Below are 19,261 nucleotides of genomic sequence, written 5' to 3'. Positions count from 1 at the left end.
GTAGCCACATCGCTTATCTGTTTGCACATGTGCCTCTTGTGTGGAAAGGCAGCAATGGATCTCAAAGTAGTGACTTAAAAGCGCGGATCTCCACAGAGCACGCACACAAAATGTTGATATTGGCAGTAATTATCTCTTTGGAGAAGGGTAGATTTGGCAATGTGAAGTGTGAATTTAACTTTTTCTTCCCTGCATTTCTTTATAGGTTCAACTTTACTATGATCTGTTACTTAAGAAATGAAAAGAGAAGTACACATTTTCTCCAGCTAGATTAACACAAATTCGATATATTTGATTGAAGGGTTATCTTGGACAGTGCCTCAAAAAGTCCCTGAGACATTCTTGAGAGATTGGCTAGAAAAGAGCTTGAAGTTTAAGTTCATGTTTTTTCCCCTTTTAATCTTGTAGGTTAATGGTTTGTTTTACTTTATAGGCAAAGAAAGTTAATGGTTTATTTCATATGGTGAGTATAAATATCTATGCATCACAAATAATCTTAAACTATTTCCCACATTAAGACAGCAGGCATCTTTAATTACAATATTTACTTGAGAAATTAGAAGAAAGCAAAAGCTCTGACAAAAATCTGTGAGAACAGATCTGGAGAACTGTTTGAAAGCAACGTTTAAAATTCATGCTGCAATCACCATGTGTTAGGGTTTCCAGATTCAGTGATATGTTTGGATTAGAGTAATTCATGTTAAAATAGTCCAACAAGGTGTTCCATAAAGAATAATAGTGCCATTGGGCTTTGTTTACAGCTGGAAATAGCAATGGATTTTAAAAATCATATCTTTCTTTTAAAAATTGTAAGGAAATCAGTGACAATTTGGAAAATGAAGTACAAATTGTATTCTTTCATAGCTATTAAATGACATACAGAAAGCCAGTTTGTGAATGTGTTCTGACTGAGTTTTAAATCAAGAATTATGTTTAGTTTATATAATTGTAATAATGGTATATACAGTGGCACTTTATAGTCTACATTGTGCCCATCTTCCAAATAATTATCTAGTTTAATTTTTCTTAACAAGTAGTTGACTTCTTGTACATGCTAGGTATATATTAATACATAAAATTGCAGTGTTTGAGGAAATTATAACTTAAGCAACCCTGACAAGCCGTTGTGCTAACTTGTGCAGTGTCCACACATACACAGAAGGAAACACTGTCCCTACTTTAGAAGCAGGAAGAAGGATCTCAAATGAGAATGTGGTATTCAAGCTGAAAGAAAAGGTCAAGTGATAGGTAGGCTCCTGGAAGGTCAAGAGTGTTATAGGAAGAAGAAAAGCTATGTGTAAAGAGCCTGGGCTAGAGTGAAGAGAACATGGCATGTTCTGAGAGCTGGAAGGGACTTTGTGACAGTACTATGTAGCTGAAGATTTCCTGTGTCCCAGCCTGCTGGTGGTCAAGACAAATCTCTCACACCCACCAGTCCTGCAGCCGCTGGGACCCAAGTAAACACAGAGAGGCTTATATTACTTGTGAACTGTATGGCCATTAGCTCAAGCTTATTACTGACTAGCTATTACACTTAAATTAACCCACAATTCTTACTTATGTTTAGCCATGTGGCTTGGTACCTTTTCTCAGTTCTGCCTTCACGTCTTACTTCTCATGGTAGCAGCTGGCAGTGTCTCCTGACTCAGCCTTCCTGTTCCCAGAATGCTCCTCTTTCTTTGTCCCGCCTATACTATACTTCCTGCCTGGATACTGGCCAATCAGCATTTTATTTATCAACAAAATCAGAGCAACACACATTTACAGCATACAGAAAGACATTGCCAGCAGTACTAAAGTTAAGAGGGTTATTTATCTAAACTCTGGAGTACATGAAGACACAATACATGGTAGCCCAGGTAACCTTTACAAATAAAAATGTATGGTAAAAACTCATAGACATAAATACTTGGAAGGCATAATAGATACAGAGTCCAAGTGATTAGTCTTGAAAAATAAGAAGGCCAGTAGCATATATGGAACCGTAGGGATGGGAGAGGAGAAGAGGAGGTATGAGGAAAGGAGCCTGGCAGGATGAAACCAAGGTGGTGGGTGCAAGTGGATGTTGAGAAGTGGCTATTCCGAACCACTGTTTCTGTGAGGCAGTTGGAGAAGGAAACAAATGCAATAGAACATAAATCAATTCTTCTGTCTCATCTTACTCAATACTGGAGTTACAGGAGTGATTCAGCATGCAGATTTCTAGTTATGTCATATGCATGTATTAAAACGTCACGATGAAGAAAGGAAAGTGGGCACAAAACCCACCCCTAAGCCAAGAAGTTCGTTGTAATGACACTTGCTGAGAGATATCAACCACACTCCATCCAGGGAAGGCCTCATGCTCTTTCTTTCAAAAGCTTATCAATTTTATAAGAAGAAGAAAAACAAGCCCCCCCCAAAGAAAACATGGATATTGTTTGGCTGATTAACTTTTTGAGAGAGAGAGAAAGAACACCCAGTTGGGTGGGGAGGGAGGGGAAAGCATCTGGCAAGGACTGAGAAAGGAAATGAATATAAACAAAAGTATTGTATGAAAAAATTAAAAAAAAAATTATGTTTCAATTGTATCCATGATTCTGTACAATAAATGTATGACAAAATAAGGGGCACAGAGCTGGAATTATTGCAGAAACTTAGAAGACTGTCAGAGAGAACAAATTAGAGGAATATGCCAGCACATGGTCTAGGGCTCTTCCAACCTGTTAAGGAGAAATTTGGGGAAGAGAATGGAGCTGAAGACGGCATATTGGAACAAGAGGATGTCAGAGCAGATAACTTTTATTGAGCCTGTGGTCAGTCAATAAATATGAATTGCTTTGAACAAGATCAAAACCTCAAGTAAAGCTCTACCTTATATCTTTAAGGTTATATTGTTGAGCGTTTGTGAAGGGACTCAGGTTGACAAGGTCTCTCTATTCAACAGCTGGCTCTCACAGTTTCTCTCTGCTGTGCATTCTCTATCTCCAGCTCCTCTTGTTTCCTCAAGGTAATAAGGAAATCTCAGAGAAACCACTGACTTGAGCTGGGACATCTTCTCACAACTTTACTATCTTGTCAGATTCCTCCTGGTGAAAAGCTTTGTGGTGTAGACGAATTTCTAAATGGTCTTATTAAAATAAGAGCTAATTAATAATAAGCTTGAGCTAATGGCCATACAGTTCCTAAATAAAATAAGCCTCTGTGTGTTTACTTGGGTCCGAGCGGCTGCGGGACAAGTGGGTGAGAAAGATTTGTCCTGACTACAGGCCAGGTGGGATACAGGAAAACTTTAGCTGCCTTGTAGTGCAGGTAGAATACTTTGTCAGTTCTTATCAGAGATTTTAGTTTGATGTCTCCTTCTCCTTATACAACCCCATGGGAACTTTTTGTCTCTGATAATCCTGGTGCTTTTTGCTGTCCCCACCCCTGTCCTGCAGGGAAAAATCTCCTCTGATCTCAGATCCTTGAAGATCCTGGCATGTTTTCTTTGTTCAGTATCTCATCCTTTCCCACAAGGTTTTCTATATTATCCAGCTATTTTCATAGAGGAACTGTTTTTTCATTCTTTCACAATGAAAATTCCATATTTATCCAAAGAGATGAGTTAATTCTTTTGGTGATGTATATTTTTCAGCACATTTGATGGTGGAAATAAGCCAGTGTGGTACTCATGGGTTTGGAGGTTTGTTAAGGGTTCAGTTTATATTTACTTTGAATATCTATTGAAGATGGAAGTTGATTGACATGTGTCATCTTTGCATCTGTCTTGCACTTTCTCTACATTGCTGATGATGAAGGATGCCATGAGTGGTTTATGGTCGAGGTTTAAAACTTTATGGGGTACAAGCTTGGAATTTGAAATCTGAAAGCTGTTGTGACATTTTTTCTGATATCTTTATTGTCTTTTTTGTCAGCCTCAACCAAAGTCTACCTTCATTTCCCTTTTTCCCTTTTCCATTTTTTTATACAACTGGGAAAATAGGACCAATAATTTAATAAAAGAAACACTTAGGTAACAAGAGACCCTTTCAAGGAGATGTCATCATCTAATGGAGAATTATTACACCATATATATTATCATAGGTATAGCAGAACCAGATCGAGGAAAAATGATGAGTTCTTTTTCTTCTGCATGTTTTTAAGAATGTGGGCAATGAATAAAAGGAGGAGGTTATGAAATTTAATGGAACCATTCCATAGAAGGCCATTATTTCATTTTTTCCATTATTCCATTATTATTTAAGTATTATTCTGATAAGAAATCTATAAAACAAACAGTATTTGACTCAAATTATACCAAATTAAACCACATTCTCCCAAATATGTCAATCACTTTTTGTTGTTGTTTAGGTGTTGGGATCAAACCCAGGTCCATGGTAGGCAAGTCTTCTACCACTGAGCTAATTTCTTTTGTTGTTATTACTAAAAAGCAATTCTTTTTTCTTATGATACATTAAAAATATTTCAGAAGAATAATCATCAATATATCAACCTGAAAGCTGGCACTCCAGTGTTTGAATGAACTGAATAGGGTTGAATGGCTAAGCAGAGCGATTATATTACTATCTGCAATTTTGTAGTTAAAGTTATTCTAGGGATGATAGATTTGTAGTTGTTTGGAAACAAATATCTTTCTTCAGGATTCATTTTTTTTTTCATGTGAGCTTAGAATCTGATAGTATTGTGCTATAATCTGTTAAAAATCGACAGCTCAGAGGCAGAGGTAGTATAGATTCTGCCTCATTTCCCCCTTGCCCCCTACAAATCATCTATTTGTGAATGTCAATAAAACAGATCAATGTCTCAAAGGACACAGGGAGCTGACAGAGTTGGGTGCCAGACATAACTAAGAAACTTTTGTGAGTTGAACTTCTACTTCACCCAAGAGTGGTGTTTCTGCTCTGTAGACTTTTGCAAATGTGACCCCATGATAAATGGTTACCAAGGTGTGTTGCAACTTCAGCCTGCTTCCATTACCAACTCTGTGATGTGTGTGTGTGTGTGTGTGTGTGTGTGTGTGTGTGTGTGTGTGTGTGTGTGTGTGTGTTTTGTATGCTTATACAGACACATGCATGGGGTACACACACTTGTGCAGGTGACTGTAGAGGCTGGGGATTGACAGTGGTATGTCGTTCTTAACTACTTCTTTTCATGATTTTGAGACAGGTCTGTCATTAAACCTTGCTGTTTCCACTAGACTGCCTGGTCAGAAGGTACTGGTTTCTGGGCTATCTGTGCCTCACTTCTGCCAGTGTAGTGGTCATGCATGTGGTCATGCTCCATTTTCAGATGGACTCTAAAGATCCCAATTCAGATCCTCATAGTTGCTCAATGAGAATTTTACACACTGAGCCATCTCCCCAGCTTGGTGACTTCTAGGCAAGGAAATGATCTATTAAGTCAATTTTTACATCTGCAAAATGTAGAACACATGATATTACGAAGTGAAAGTTTGGATCTTATGTCAATTTAATGAGAAAAATCTATGCTACTGGTTTATTCTACTACATCCTACAATGTTGTACTCTCTGAACATTTATAATTAAGTCAATTTTGTTAATCAGCAAATATTTATAGTTCTAAAACCTATTCAGACAATATCTAAGTGATTTGGTTGTTTAAAGCCTCATAGAATCCCATTAGGCATCAATCCAAATCCTAATATAAAATGTAGGCATCCGCAGAGCTTCACCAGGAACTTTAGGGAACAGTAAAACTCTTCAGTTATACAGATACATAAGTGCTCTTTATCATTCATAAAGGTACAGTCTTCTGGGGCAAGTAAAAAATTCTCTCCTTCCTCACTTCCATCTGCAAACAAACTGCCTGTGAGATGGAAACTGGAGTTTTCTTGTTTTGAACTTAACAAATGAAAAGGAGAACTTTCTGTTTCTTTTAATCCAGTGGGTCGTAATTCTTAGCCACACTCTGATGTATGTCTTATCATCACATAAGACTCATATTAACTTCAAAGGCAGTGACACACAATGGCACACGGAGTGGTGAGGAACATTTCCAGGACATAATGAAGTACTATCTGAAGCAGGGATGAATCAGATGTCTCGGGAGAGGAAACAGTAGCAGCATGGTGAGCCAGCGAGCTGCCAGAGGCAGCCTGGATCACTCACTCAGCCTTAAGGAGATCATGCTGACAGTCAACCAAAAACTTGGAGCCTGGTGAAGAAAAGCATGTTGGAAGTACTGGAGACACTGCTTCTAAGCGAAGGCCAACTTACATGTGTGTGACTTGGCAGAAGGTACAGGATATTCATAAATCTTCCAAGTTCCAGAGAGCTGAGGGCTTTGAGAAATGACCATGACCCACATAGGCTTGAAATGGAATCAGGATATAAAAAAAATACATGCAGGACCAATGAAGAGAAGCCAAGGGCACACCTCCTAGCTTAAGGCAGTTTCCCCAAATTCTACCATTGTAGAGTCCACTCAGTAGTGGTAAAGTTCTACTTTCAGTCACCTCCATTGCTCTTGGAAATTTCCAAAGCTTCATGCCCACAGAGTTGTGCAAAGAGAGGCAAAGAATGTCCTTGTTCTGGCAGGCAGAGAGTTTAGTTTCCCAGATGCCAACCTACGGGACAGCTATAGTTGTCCAGGAAACCCTGGACTTTGAGTCCTGGACTGGGTCTGCTGATTGGAAATACAGAGCTAACTACAAAGTGATGTGTTAGAGAAAGGGACATGTGAGGAGTTAGGAGATCAGCAGTTGCCAGGCACAAATCTCCCTAGATTTCCTCAGTGACTGGAGTACTTAACTTCCAGTTGCGCAAAGAACAAGGTGTTGTAGGAAAATGTAACTTCAGAGAAAGAGCATATTTTATTGCTCAGTTCACAGTGCTCTCAGAATAGCTAATACAGAAGCTGTGCCTCAGGATTACCACTGCCCACTGCCTTTGCTGGGTTGTTAAGGAATCTGATTAATGGAGCAAATATGGTTTTGGCATAACAATCAAGATGGTCTCCTTAGACAAAGCAGGACTTGTCTGCTTTACCCAATGCCCATTCAAGATGGACAAGTCGACATTTTCAAAATGGAAAACAGATGTTTGGTACAAAGCTTTAAAAGTGTCAGGTAGAGATGAAGGACCCTGGCTACTTAGATGGATGGGATCCAAGAAAAGAATGTGAAGAAATCTGACATTTCATTCAACAGGCATGAGCGTGTTCCAAAATAATCAGTTTACTGCAGAAGAGAGAGAAGTGGTGAAGAATTAGTTGGTTAGGAGGAGGAATGGCTTTTGCATGTCATAAGAGACATCTTGTAACTGTTATTCTAAACAATTAACTGGTCCTATCATCATCTTCAAATTGACTTTAATAAAGAGAAAATGCTTTTAGTAAAGTTATAACTATACTGTTGGTAATTAAGCATTTATATTCAGCCCACTGCAAGCACCCTAGAAGCTATGTAAGAATTTTACTTAAATTATTTTCATTCTTCTAAAGCAAAGGTAAAGTGAATATCTGCATAAACAAATGTACACTTTCAAATGTTAAGTCAATGAGATCAGTTATTGTGTGTTTTGAATAGCAATGGTGTATTCCAGAGAAATTTTTTTTAAAAGCACTTATTCTGAACTTTAACCTCAGGTATTCTGATTCCATTTATCTCTGGTGGGGCTGGATATTTGAATATTTATAAAGCTCCCCAATTCTTTTAGTTTATACTCAGATTGAAAAATACTACAGCAATATGGCTAGATGTCTGTGATAGATACATTCCTACTACCTGAGCCTGTTCTTTATTTAGACTAGACAGAGAGTCACTGCTAGTGTGTTTCTGGTAGCAGACATCCCTGTTTATGTTCTCCATAATAGTACAGGGCAGTTAGTAAGACTGTGTATGCTAGAGTAGAAATACCTACCTTGAAACAGTGAAACTCCACTTATAAGCTATGTAACCTTGTATATGTTACTTATACCTTGCAGTCTTCTGTTTCTTTGTGGTGATAATAATGAAGCCTACCTCCTATAGTATGTACTAAGATTATGTGTAAAGGAGATACACATCAAGCCTTTAGAGTGACTTCTAGAAGATAAGGATCTTGTCTCTAATTTTCTGAGTCAGTGGGACCAATACTACAACATATAATCATTAAACTGTTAAATTTATCATTCCAGGTTTCTACATCATTCCTTGGCCTTATTATCAACTATTTTACAGAGACAGAGGTAGATGCAGGTCTGTCTGTGGCTCTGTTTTTCTCCATCCGTGGTCCATGAAAATCACCTGAAGTGTTTCTCAGAGAGGGCTGCCTGCACACTGTGACCGGGTGTCTGGTGGTGATACTTATACTCAGTGCTATTTTAGTCTAACTGGTACAGTCCATGTTGTTGAAATGGACATCAGTAGAACTTTTCTTCTTCTCCTTCCAGCTCTAGTTTGTCTCTAGTTTGTCAGGGTCCCTGAAAAACACCAGTACAATGTGTCTGTAGAGGACACACAGAAGCTGATGCCAACGTGCTTATGTAGGAACAGTCAAGGTTGTTGACTGACTTTGTATGACAAAGCAATTTTTGAGATTGAAAATAGATTCTTTGATCATACAATATATCCTGATTATAGTTTTCCCCCCTCTACTCCTCCCAGTTCTTCCCCACTCCTCCTCTCTTCCCCTCCAGACCTACACCCTTTCTGACTCTCATTAGAAAAGAAAGGCTTCTAAGAGATAACAATCAAATGTGACAAAATAAAATACAACAAGATGAAGCAAAAACTATCATATCAAAGTTGGACACAGCAGCCTAACAGGAGGAAAAGAGTCCAAAGAACAGGCAAACAAGTCAGAGACCCACTTGTTCTCATAATCAGGAGTCCCATAAAAATACTAAGCCAATAGCTATAATATATAAGCAGAAGACCTGGTGCAGGCCTCTGCAAGCCCCGTGCTTGCTGCTTCAATATCTGTGAGCTCATATGCACCATGCTTAGCTGATTCAGAGGCCTTGTACTCCTGGTGTCCTCCATCACCTCCAGCTCTTATAATCTTTCCACCTGCTGTGCCACAGGATTCCCTGAGCTCTGAGAGGAGGGATGTGATAGAGACCTCCAATTTAGGTTCTCTTTTCTCAGAATATGAAAAAGAACTTTAACTCTGTATCTAAAAATGCTTGTTTCATTGAGTGATCAGTCCCAACTAGGACATTTATAGCAACCCTTTCAAGGCTCGGGGAACACTGCAGAAAAGGGGATGGAAAGGATGTACGATGTAGATGATAGAAAGAAGGAAGAAGGGCTGTAAATGCTATCTCTGACTATGACACAGTCATTGAAATAATGAATTCACAGCAACTGTAGTTTCCTGAACTTGACCTGTATAAGAACAGGTATACCAGCTGTTAGCCATGTATGAGGAGGGTTTCATGGAGCTCTATCCCTTCCTGAGGTACTACTGACTATGCTCACTCCAGTGGATAGTTCCACATTGTTGATCATAGAGATGGCTCTGGGCAAACAGAGGTTCACAAAACAAAATAGAAAGACGTGAATGTGGAAAAGAGACTGTCACAAGGAACTGGGATGTGGACGATGGTGAGAAGGAGATAAATGTGTATGGGTAACTGGAATGAATTGTATGAACATAAGAAATTGTCAAAGAATAAAGCTAACTAATTAAAGACATCCAGTTTGACATTATATAATATTCAAGTGGGATTCTCTGGAAGATGATTGTCTTCACAAAGGCATAGATCTGTTTTGATCACATTTCTGAAGTAGACTCATGGGGCCTGGAGAGATGGCTCAGTGGTTAAGAGCACTGGCTGTTCTTCGAGAGGACCTAGGTTAAATTCCCAGCACCCACATGGCAGCTCACACTGTCTATAACTTCCATTCCAGGGGGTCTGATACCTTTATACCAATGTACATAAAATAAAGTTAAATAAGCTATTTAGAAAAAAGATACTCATAAATAAAAGATTTCTTCGTGTCCTTAGAAAACTGAAATCCTACTTTAATAGACTTAATTAGTAAAAAATAGATCAATATATTTAATTTTCTTTTCTTCAAAAGAAAAGCCATGCAGTATAGAATTCATGCAAGCATCCAAAAGAAAAAACTGTGAGTGAGCATATTCTTTCTCTAGAGAAATTCTAAAGCCAATCCTTTCAGATACTGAGAATGACATTTCTAGGTCAAAAGACATGATGAGTTTCCTTCTCATTTTAGAACTCTCTGTTTTAACATTGTCATATATATATATATTCACCCCTCTGAATGTAGAAAAGATTTTGTGATACATCATAACTATCTAAATTATATATCTTAAATATGATCACTTGCACCTAAATGCAGCCATTTAAAAATATAACTCAGTATTGCCTGTGAATAGTAGAGCTTGAAAGGGATTCCTGTTAAATTGAATTACCAAGCTACAAAGGTCAAGTTTAGATCTCTAACTTGTAATATTCATATCATACTTGTGGTTCAGAATGTAAATTTTCAGATGACACTGAGCTAGAGTGAATGAGAGTGTTGAGTAATTAAGATCCCTATGAAGGTCAAGCAGTTAATAAAATGGAAGTTTATTAGTAGCTGATGCCATGACTGCTGTGGCTGAGAATTTGGCTGGCTGGAAAGAATCTACATTTTATCCTATTGTGTCTAATATTGTTTAGTGCAACTGTGATCTACCAACATGTCCTGTGGATGGTGGTTACCTAAAGAGGATCATTAGGATAAACTAATATTTTTCAGTATAGTTCAAATGATAAGAAACATTTCATATACCCCCCATGTTTTTTATTTTATTTATTTATTTATTTATTTATTTTTGTGTGTGTGTGAATCTGAGAACTTTAGAAATATCACTCAATGAATGGGAATAAGTGGAATATAAATTTCCAAGGTAAGCATCAATGCATGAATGCAAACAAACAATACTGTGGGAATGCCCTGGCTTATTGTTGTAAAATTATTTAAGTATTTTCAGGACACTGTGCTTTTGTATCTTCACATGAAGTTTTAAAACTCCAGGCTAATAACGAACATGATACTAAGCCTCTAGTCATAACCAAGCCTATTTCTATAAGAAGAAATGCAAAAGTGAGGTATTCTTTTGATCCAACAGATCAGCTGTGCTTATTATGCTCCTCCACAAGGACAGAGACATCTGAGTCGCTTTGATCTCCCCACCATTTACAAGGGCCACAGCTGATTGGATTAGAGCACACATGCTCTAAAAGCTGTCCTGCCATTGAATACACAGAGACAATGTGTGTCTAAGGAAATACTTTCAAATTCCAAAATATCAACGGATAGTAATGATATTTAGTTTTAAAAATTATTAATTGACATTCGTATGTTAAATTTTTAAGTTTTAAACAGAACTTCAAACTGACTGGAAAAACATACTCTTGTTTAAAAAAGAAAAAAAAAACCTGGAAGAGATTTGCATCTTGGGTAAAATTGGCAGTTTTCAATATTTTTTCACCTTCAAACAGTGGCAGTAGAAACATTGCCTTTAAAATTCTGGATGTTAAGTGGCTAAGTGTGAGTACCATTGCCATTTTACTTTTTTTTTTTTTTAAGCACTTAACAGAGTACATCTTTAGGAGAGGAACTAAAAGTGTACCAAATGTTAAAGACTGGTGAGATTTGCCTTGCATGTAGCTTAGCTAGACCCCATGGCAGCCACCCAATGAGGCTCATATGGATAGATTAGGTAAATTTGATATATTCTCTTTTTAAAACTATTGACTTTCTTATGTTTTATATTTTTTGAAAAAAGTGTATCAAGACTTCAGTTTTTATTTTTGCAGGAGATGCATAAAACCACAGACTCAGCTGGAAATGAATGAGCTGCAGATGTAAATATGTATGTATACAAATATATAATCTGAATATTTATAGATTATTGGGTTAATCCCAGTAGTCATTTAAATCTTTATGAGATACAGCTCTCCCTTTTCCATTTCATCATTTGTTTGCACACGTTTTTCTCTTCTCTTTAGCAGCTCCAGAATCTTTAGCTTTTAGATCTGAACAGGATCCCTTTTATTTCCTCTGACATATGCCACGTTACTATTTAATTCAGGTCTGTTCTTTAGTTAAAGCATGAACTATTTATATCTGTATAGGGCAGTTTATACTTACAAATGATTCTGTGCTTTCTGTTCAGCTTTAATATGAAATCAAAACTGCTCCAAAAGTAATGACTGTTAAAAATAAGCAACTAAAGGTTTTATCCTTTACTACTCAGCCAGATCCTACTTCAAAACAAAACAAGCAAAATGAAACAAATATAATTAATTAGCAGTTGAAATATTTCTAATAAATATACTTAGGGTAGTCAAAGTATTAATTAGATATTAGTAGTCATATAATGATTTACTGTTAGTCAGCATTTTCTGCAAAGCATATATAATTTAGAAATGATTCTTCCTAAAATGACACATGTTTTTATTTTTACGCAATAGGAAATGTTTAGAAACAGCATCTGTGCTAGTTTGAATGAGAATGGCCCCCATAAGCTCATATATTTTAATGGTCACCAGAGAACAGCACCATTTGAAAGGATTAGAGGGATTATGAGATGTGGTCTAGTTGTAGTAGATACAGCCTTGTTGTAGGAAACGTGTCACTGTTGTTGGGCTTTGAGGTTTCAAAAATTTTGTTCAGTCCCAACCTTCCTCTCTCCCTCTCTCCCCCTCTCTCTCTTTCTGTCTGTCTGTATGTCTCTCCCTATACTTTCCCCTCTCCCTCTCTCTCTTTCTGTCTGTCTGTAGATGAGGACATTCATCTCAGCTATCACTCCATCAACATTCCAATCTGCTTCTTGTCGTGATGGTCATGGACTAACCTAAAACTGAAAGCAAGCCTCCAAGTAAGTGCTTTATTTTATGGGTTGCCTTGGTTATGATGTCTCTTCACAGCAATAGAACAATGACTAAAATAGCATCATAATCCTGAAAGACACTATGCATTTTTGCTGTTGTGATATACGTAATCCCCTTTCTTTGACTTCCTCCAAACACTCTCATATACCCTTCCTTGCTTTTTCAAATTCATGGCCTTCAAATTATGTGTATTCTTTTCTCATAAGTTTATTTAAATTATCAGACACATTATTATCATATTGGGAATTGGAAGAGTGTGACAGGCTCTCATTTCACTCCTTGTCCTATCAGAATTGAAGAATCTGATGACAGTGTTGATTTTAAGCACTCTCACTGTAAATAAGAGTTAATTATGAGAGGCCATGAATATGTAAATATGCCTTATTTAATTATTGAACAGAGTGTGCATATATCACAATGTTGCATTTTATCCAATAAATAAAACTATTTCTCCACTAAAAATGAAAATAAATTTTAAATGATTTCTCTTATTTTTTGAGAATGTAATATAATTACAATATTTCCCCTTCCCTTTCCTCCCTCTAAACCCTCCCATATATCCCTCCTTGCTCTCTTTCAAATTCATGGCCTCTTTTTCATGAATTATTGTTAAATATATATATGCATATGCACATACACACAATGTATATTATATAATGTGTAACACACATATTCCTAAAGCATAAATACAGCCTGTTCAGTTTGATACTTTTTTGTATGTTTTCAGGGCTGACCATTGTGTACTGGATAACTAATTGTTGAACTTCTCTGTAGGAAAGACTATTTCTCCTCTTCTGAGCATTCCTTAGTTACCTGTGATCTTTGTGTAGGGGTCAGATCTTTTGAGATTTCCCCTGTCCACTTTAGCATACTTATTGTTGTCCTTGTTCAGCTCATGTTTAGGCAGCTGGAGACATTACAACAGCTTCTCCCATTCCTAGGAGACACAGTCTCATGTTGATCTCTGTGCTCCGAAGGCTCTTACAAGTCTTCTGCATTCTCTTCTGAAATGGTCCCTGAGCCTTAGGTGCAGGAGTTGTCTTGTAGATGTATCCTTTGGGAATGGGCTCCACATCTCTGCATTTTGATTGATTGTAGTTTTCTGTAATGGTCTCCCTTTGTTCCAAATAGAAGGTTCCTTGATGATTAGTGAGGACTATACCTATCTGTGGGTATAAGGACAAATATTTAGAATGTAGTTAAGAGACTATACTGATGTACTAAAGTAGTGGTTGTAGGCTTATAAAAGGCCCCCAAACAGAAAAAGAATACACAATCTGTCTGGGAGGATAAAACATACTTACTCATTTGGATAAGATGACTTAAATACTGAATGCTAAGTGTAATTCCAAATAAGTGCTGGGTGGAATTTAAGCCAAAATTCAAAGAAAATTTATAATTTATAAAGGAAGAAGGGAGGTGAGGGAATCTTTTATTGATCTAAACTAGCTGGAAATTTTGCAGAACTACAGTTGAATAAAGGGATAGATGTGCATTTTGTGAAATCATCTAGAGCTTGGAAAACCCTGTTTTCAAGCTGGTGATACAGCCCTACCAAGGAGGATTCTCTGTGGGTGAGATCAGGAAACAGGGTGCTGTGGATATCACTCTGTATGCTGTGAATGTGTTGCTCTGATTTGGTTGATAAATAAAATGCTGATTGGCCAGTAGCCAGGCAGGAAGTATAGGCAGGACAAACAGAGAGGAGAATCCTGGAAAGAGGAAGGCTGAGTCAGGAGTGACCAGCCAGAGACACAGAGGAGGCAAGATGGCAAGGCAGAGCTGAGAAAAGGTACCAAGCCACGTGGCTAAACATAAATAAGAATTATGGGTTAGTTAAAGTGTAATAGCTAGTCAGTAAAAAGCTTGAGCTAATGGCCATACAGGTTATAAATAATATAAGCCTCTGTGTGTTTACTTGGGTCAAAGCAGCTGTGGGACTGGCAGGTGAGAGAGATTTCTCCTGACTACCAGCAGGCTGCGACACAGGAAAACTTAAGCTACAAGTGGTGTCCCATGTTGGGGAGCTTGGAAAACCCGATTTTCAAGTTGGTGATACAGCCCTATCAAGGAGGATTCTCTGTGGGTGAGATAAGGAAACAGTGTTTCCTGACTCTTTGACTATAGTGTGTTGGAAGCCAAGGCTGAGAACTGGTGGAGCAGAGCTGTTGACTTTGGGAGGGGCGGGGGAGAAACTCGACACTGTGAAATAGACCAGAATATTGAAAATTGTCACTTACAAGGTTTGTGCTCAAAAGAAATGGTTTATTATTCCTCAGAGACCAGTTCTGCTAAGGGAAGAGAAATGCCAGACTCTACAGTCTTGAGCACTGAGATGAAGACATTGTAATGGACCAGTGAAGTTCAGAGTCAAAGCACAAACTCACCAAGACTGGCCTAGCTGTAGGATGGTAGAATGTTTCCCATGTGCATATGTTTTAATAAAAGACTGTTTTTAAAGATCCTCTTACACAGTGTATCATGTAAAACTATTAAGGAAAATTTATAAAACATGAAAATCCTCAAAAACCATAGTGTAGGGGAAGCTGTGAAAGCAACAGTACCAGAGTCATAGAGGAAGGATGTTGAAATGGCTAAGTCATTTCAAGTGTGATTGTTGTGATGTGGGTCCCAAGCCTAGCCCTGTAGCTAGAGTTTTCCTGCCTGGCCCGCAGTCAGGACAAATCTCTGTTACCTGCCAGTCCCACAGCCGCTCAGACCCAACCAAGTAAACACAGAGACTTATATTGCTTACAAACTGTATGGCCATGGCAGGCTTCTTGCTAACTATTCTTATATCTTAAATTAACCCATTTCTATAAATCTATACCTTGCTAAGTGGCTCGTGGCTTACCGGCATCTTCACATGCTGCTTGTCATGGTGGCAGCTGACAGTGTCTTCTCTCAGCCTTCCACTTCCCAGAATTCTCCTCTCTGTTAGTCCTGCCTATACTTCCTGCCTGGCTACTGGTCAATCAATGTTTTATTTATTGACCAATCAGCAACACATTTGACATACAGACCATCCCACAGCACTAGCCCTCTAATTATTATGGCAAACAAGATACAATAACAAGTTGTAATGTAATCATAAAGAAGAAAATACTACAAAGGAACAGGAAACAAATAACAACAAAATGTGTTAGACATCACAACACCATGAAAGAACACTTTTTTTTTTTTTTTGGTTTTTCGAGACAGGGTTTCTCTGTGTAGCTTTGCGCCTTTTCCTGGAACTCACTTGTTAGCCCAGGCTGGCCTCGAACTCACAGAGATCCGCCTGGCTCTGCCTCCCAAGTGCTGGGATTAAAGGCGTGCCGCCGCCGCCGCCACCACCACCACCCGGCTGAAAGAACACTTTTGATGGGATCCTTAGACTGAGTATGGCTGAGGACAGATTCTTTGAATTTGGAGATGGATCAACAGAAACTTCCAAAGTGGAAAAACAAAGAACAGAAAAAACTGGAGTAAAATTAGGCATAGGCTGTAATAACTATGGAACAGCTGCATGGGTAGCGTGAGAAGATCAGAAAGGAGAAAGGAACAGGGGATAGTATTTGAAACAAGTAACTGGAAAAACTCTCCAAATGAATGCTAAGCTTTAAACTACAGAGCTAAGAGCCTGGGCAGGAAAAATGTCTGAAAAGCCCTCCAACTCCCAAGGCCCTATGCTTAGGTTCATAGTATTTAAACTGGAGGAAATCAAAGACAAAGAGAAAATCCCCAAAGAAGATGACAAACACTTCCACAGAAAAGTAAAAGTAAAGATTATTTTCTCTTCATTATAGCAAGAAAAAGGTGGAGTGATATGTGTAGTGTTAAACCATAAGCCCAATGACTCAGAATTCTGATTCCTGTGAACTTCTTAAAAGATGGAGGAGAAACACAATCATTTTAGACAAACAAAAATTGAGGAAATACATGGCCAGAAAACTGCTTTGCAATAAATATTGAAAAATTTCATTAAAGGGTAGCAACTTAAAGCTACAAAAAGAAATACATCAAGAAAGGAATATTTCAGTAAATAAAAATAAAGTTTTCTTTTTTTTTTTATAGCACCACCTCTGTAATATTAAAATAAAAACAAAACAAAAACCAACCAAACGACTTGATTTTTTAAAAACCCAAAATACGCATAGCTGCCTGAAGAGGAGATCTTGATCCTTTCACTAAACATATTCTTCTCATATCCACAGGAGGCCATCTGGACAAAAGTCAAAATGAGTCCATTACTCATTTCATCTGCGGCTCTTCTTGTGGCTTTTCTTAGACCTTTCAGGAGACTTGGAGTGACTCCTATGTCTGTGACTACGGTGGTGACCTGGGGATTTAGAGCGGGATCTGTGTCGTCTGTCTCGGGACCTGCTTCGATGGCGTCGTGGACTCTTGCTCCTATGCCTTTCTCGGCATGGAGAAGGGCTTCTTCTTTTGGGGGATCTACTTCACCTCCTGGGAGACCGACTCCGACTCCTCCTGTAGCGCAGTGCAGGAGAACGCCGTGGCTTGTCCAGGTCTCGGTAGTTTCTTCGTCGATGGTCAGGTGATGGTACTCTTTCCAGCTTCTCATCTTCTTCCTCCTCTTCACTGGATTCCACATCATCCATGTCCTCTTCTAGAGCACTAACTCGGGGCTCCAGTTGTTCAGCTTCCTCCAGCACATAGCGTTTCTGTAGCCAGGTCAAAATGATATCACAACAGACTCTTTCACTGTGCAGAATTTTATCAATGAACTCATTTACATGCATCAGTTCAAACTCCCCATTCCGGTTCTGGCTCTTGATTTTTTGATAGTCATTGTACAAAGGCTCCAAGTACTTGTAGCAATCCATTGCAGTTCCTGTTAGCCTCATGTAAAGTGCCCCCAACATCCGGACATACTTGAAATCTTCATTTTTTAAGAACTCAACAATGATATCCTTCTCAGGTTGAATCTGAAGCATCTTCAAGGTTAAACACAGAAAAGGAGTTGGCTTTATGTTTCCTCCGTAGACACCACCCACAAACCTTAACTCCATGGCTTTGTCGACTACAAGTTCAGCCGTAAGTCCAAAGCACTCTTCTTTCCAGTACTTTGATTCATAGATCCGAATGATCTTCTCCACCAGATACTGAGGGTTGGTGCCATGGATGCTGTGGGCATCCTTGACCGTAAGGTTCGCCATCTTAGAACGCTTTCGATTCTATTTCCGTCGGCTTCTTCAATACAAACCGTCACACCCAGGTTTTAAAAAAAGACGTCCAGAGGCGGAGGAAACCCTTCTAAGACCTGAAGGCCACCAGCTTGGAACCAGAAATTGCGGCGCTGAACCCTTTCCAGGGTCTATGAGAGACTGGTCTTAGAGATGGCGGAAGCACGTCAGAAGCCCTCGGTGGGCGTGGCGAGGCGGTTGAGAACACCAATCGGAACCAAGCTGTGGGCGGGGTCACGGCTGGTGGTCCGCGGTGTGGCTGGCGGACCAGGAGGGGTCTAGCTCAGATGGCAGAATGCTGTGCAGCTGCTCCCCAGTGCCTGGACTGGAAGTGGTGGGAAGCGCAGGGAATCGGCCAGACTTGGCAATCTTCGGCCTGGTGAGTGCGGCTCCCGGCAAAATAAAGTTTTCTTGTTCTTAATTCAGCTAATAGGTTCAAAGATAAAGTAAAAAGCCAAATTTAATCAAAATGATAACATGAATGAACTTGATTAAGTATGTTTATATTCATTCATGCTTAAGGTAAATGATGACATCAATGCCTAAAAGAATGAGTGAAAGAATAAAAAGTATTTGGTTATAAAGCATTTGCAATTCTCATTAAATGGTATGATAAATTTATAATTACATTTGGATTAGCTGTCAATGTATACAAAAGATGCTAGGCTAAGCACTGTAAAAGAGTTAAAGACCATAACTGGTGTACTAGCAAAAAAAAAAAAAAAAAAAGAAGAAAAGAAAAGAAAAAAAGGAAAAGAAAATTGAATCTTAAAAATTGCTTAGTCAAAACCACAAAAACAAGAATAGTGTTGTAAAATAAAGTGTGAACAAGGAGAAGTCCATTAATGAGAAACAACAATGAAAACAATAGATATTAATACAAATAGTTCAATAATCATTCAATAGCCAATTATCTGAATGTTAAAAGACAGGAAGGATTAGAAAACACAATGCAAATGTATATTGCATGTAAGGAACCTACATTATATATAAAGAACCATAAAGGAATATCACAAACATTAGTCAAAAAAAAAGCTGGAGTTGCTATACTAATATCAGACAGAGCAGACTTGAAAATAAGATGAATTATCAAGGTAGGAACAATGGAACAGACTATCTAAAAAAACCATAGCAATTATTAGTGTAATGTACACCAAAACATATGAAGCAAAACTGGTAGAACTGTGAGGACATATAGAATAATCTATTTTTTTAAGAGGTAGACATCAGTATCTCTG

The 19,261-nt window shown here is 38.3% G+C and overlaps 1 pseudogene; it reads right to left on the bottom strand.

Annotated features, from left to right (window-relative positions):
* Positions 1-17,063: 17,063 nt before the first annotated feature.
* Positions 17,064-18,147, bottom strand: LOC131912703 (pre-mRNA-splicing factor 38A-like; annotated as a pseudogene).
* Positions 18,148-19,261: the final 1,114 nt, after the last annotated feature.

Source organism: Peromyscus eremicus, chromosome 6 (genome assembly GCF_949786415.1).
Source record: "Peromyscus eremicus chromosome 6, PerEre_H2_v1, whole genome shotgun sequence".
Lineage (NCBI taxonomy): Eukaryota > Metazoa > Chordata > Mammalia > Rodentia > Cricetidae > Peromyscus > Peromyscus eremicus.
This window is presented reverse-complemented; position numbering and strand designations above follow the sequence as displayed.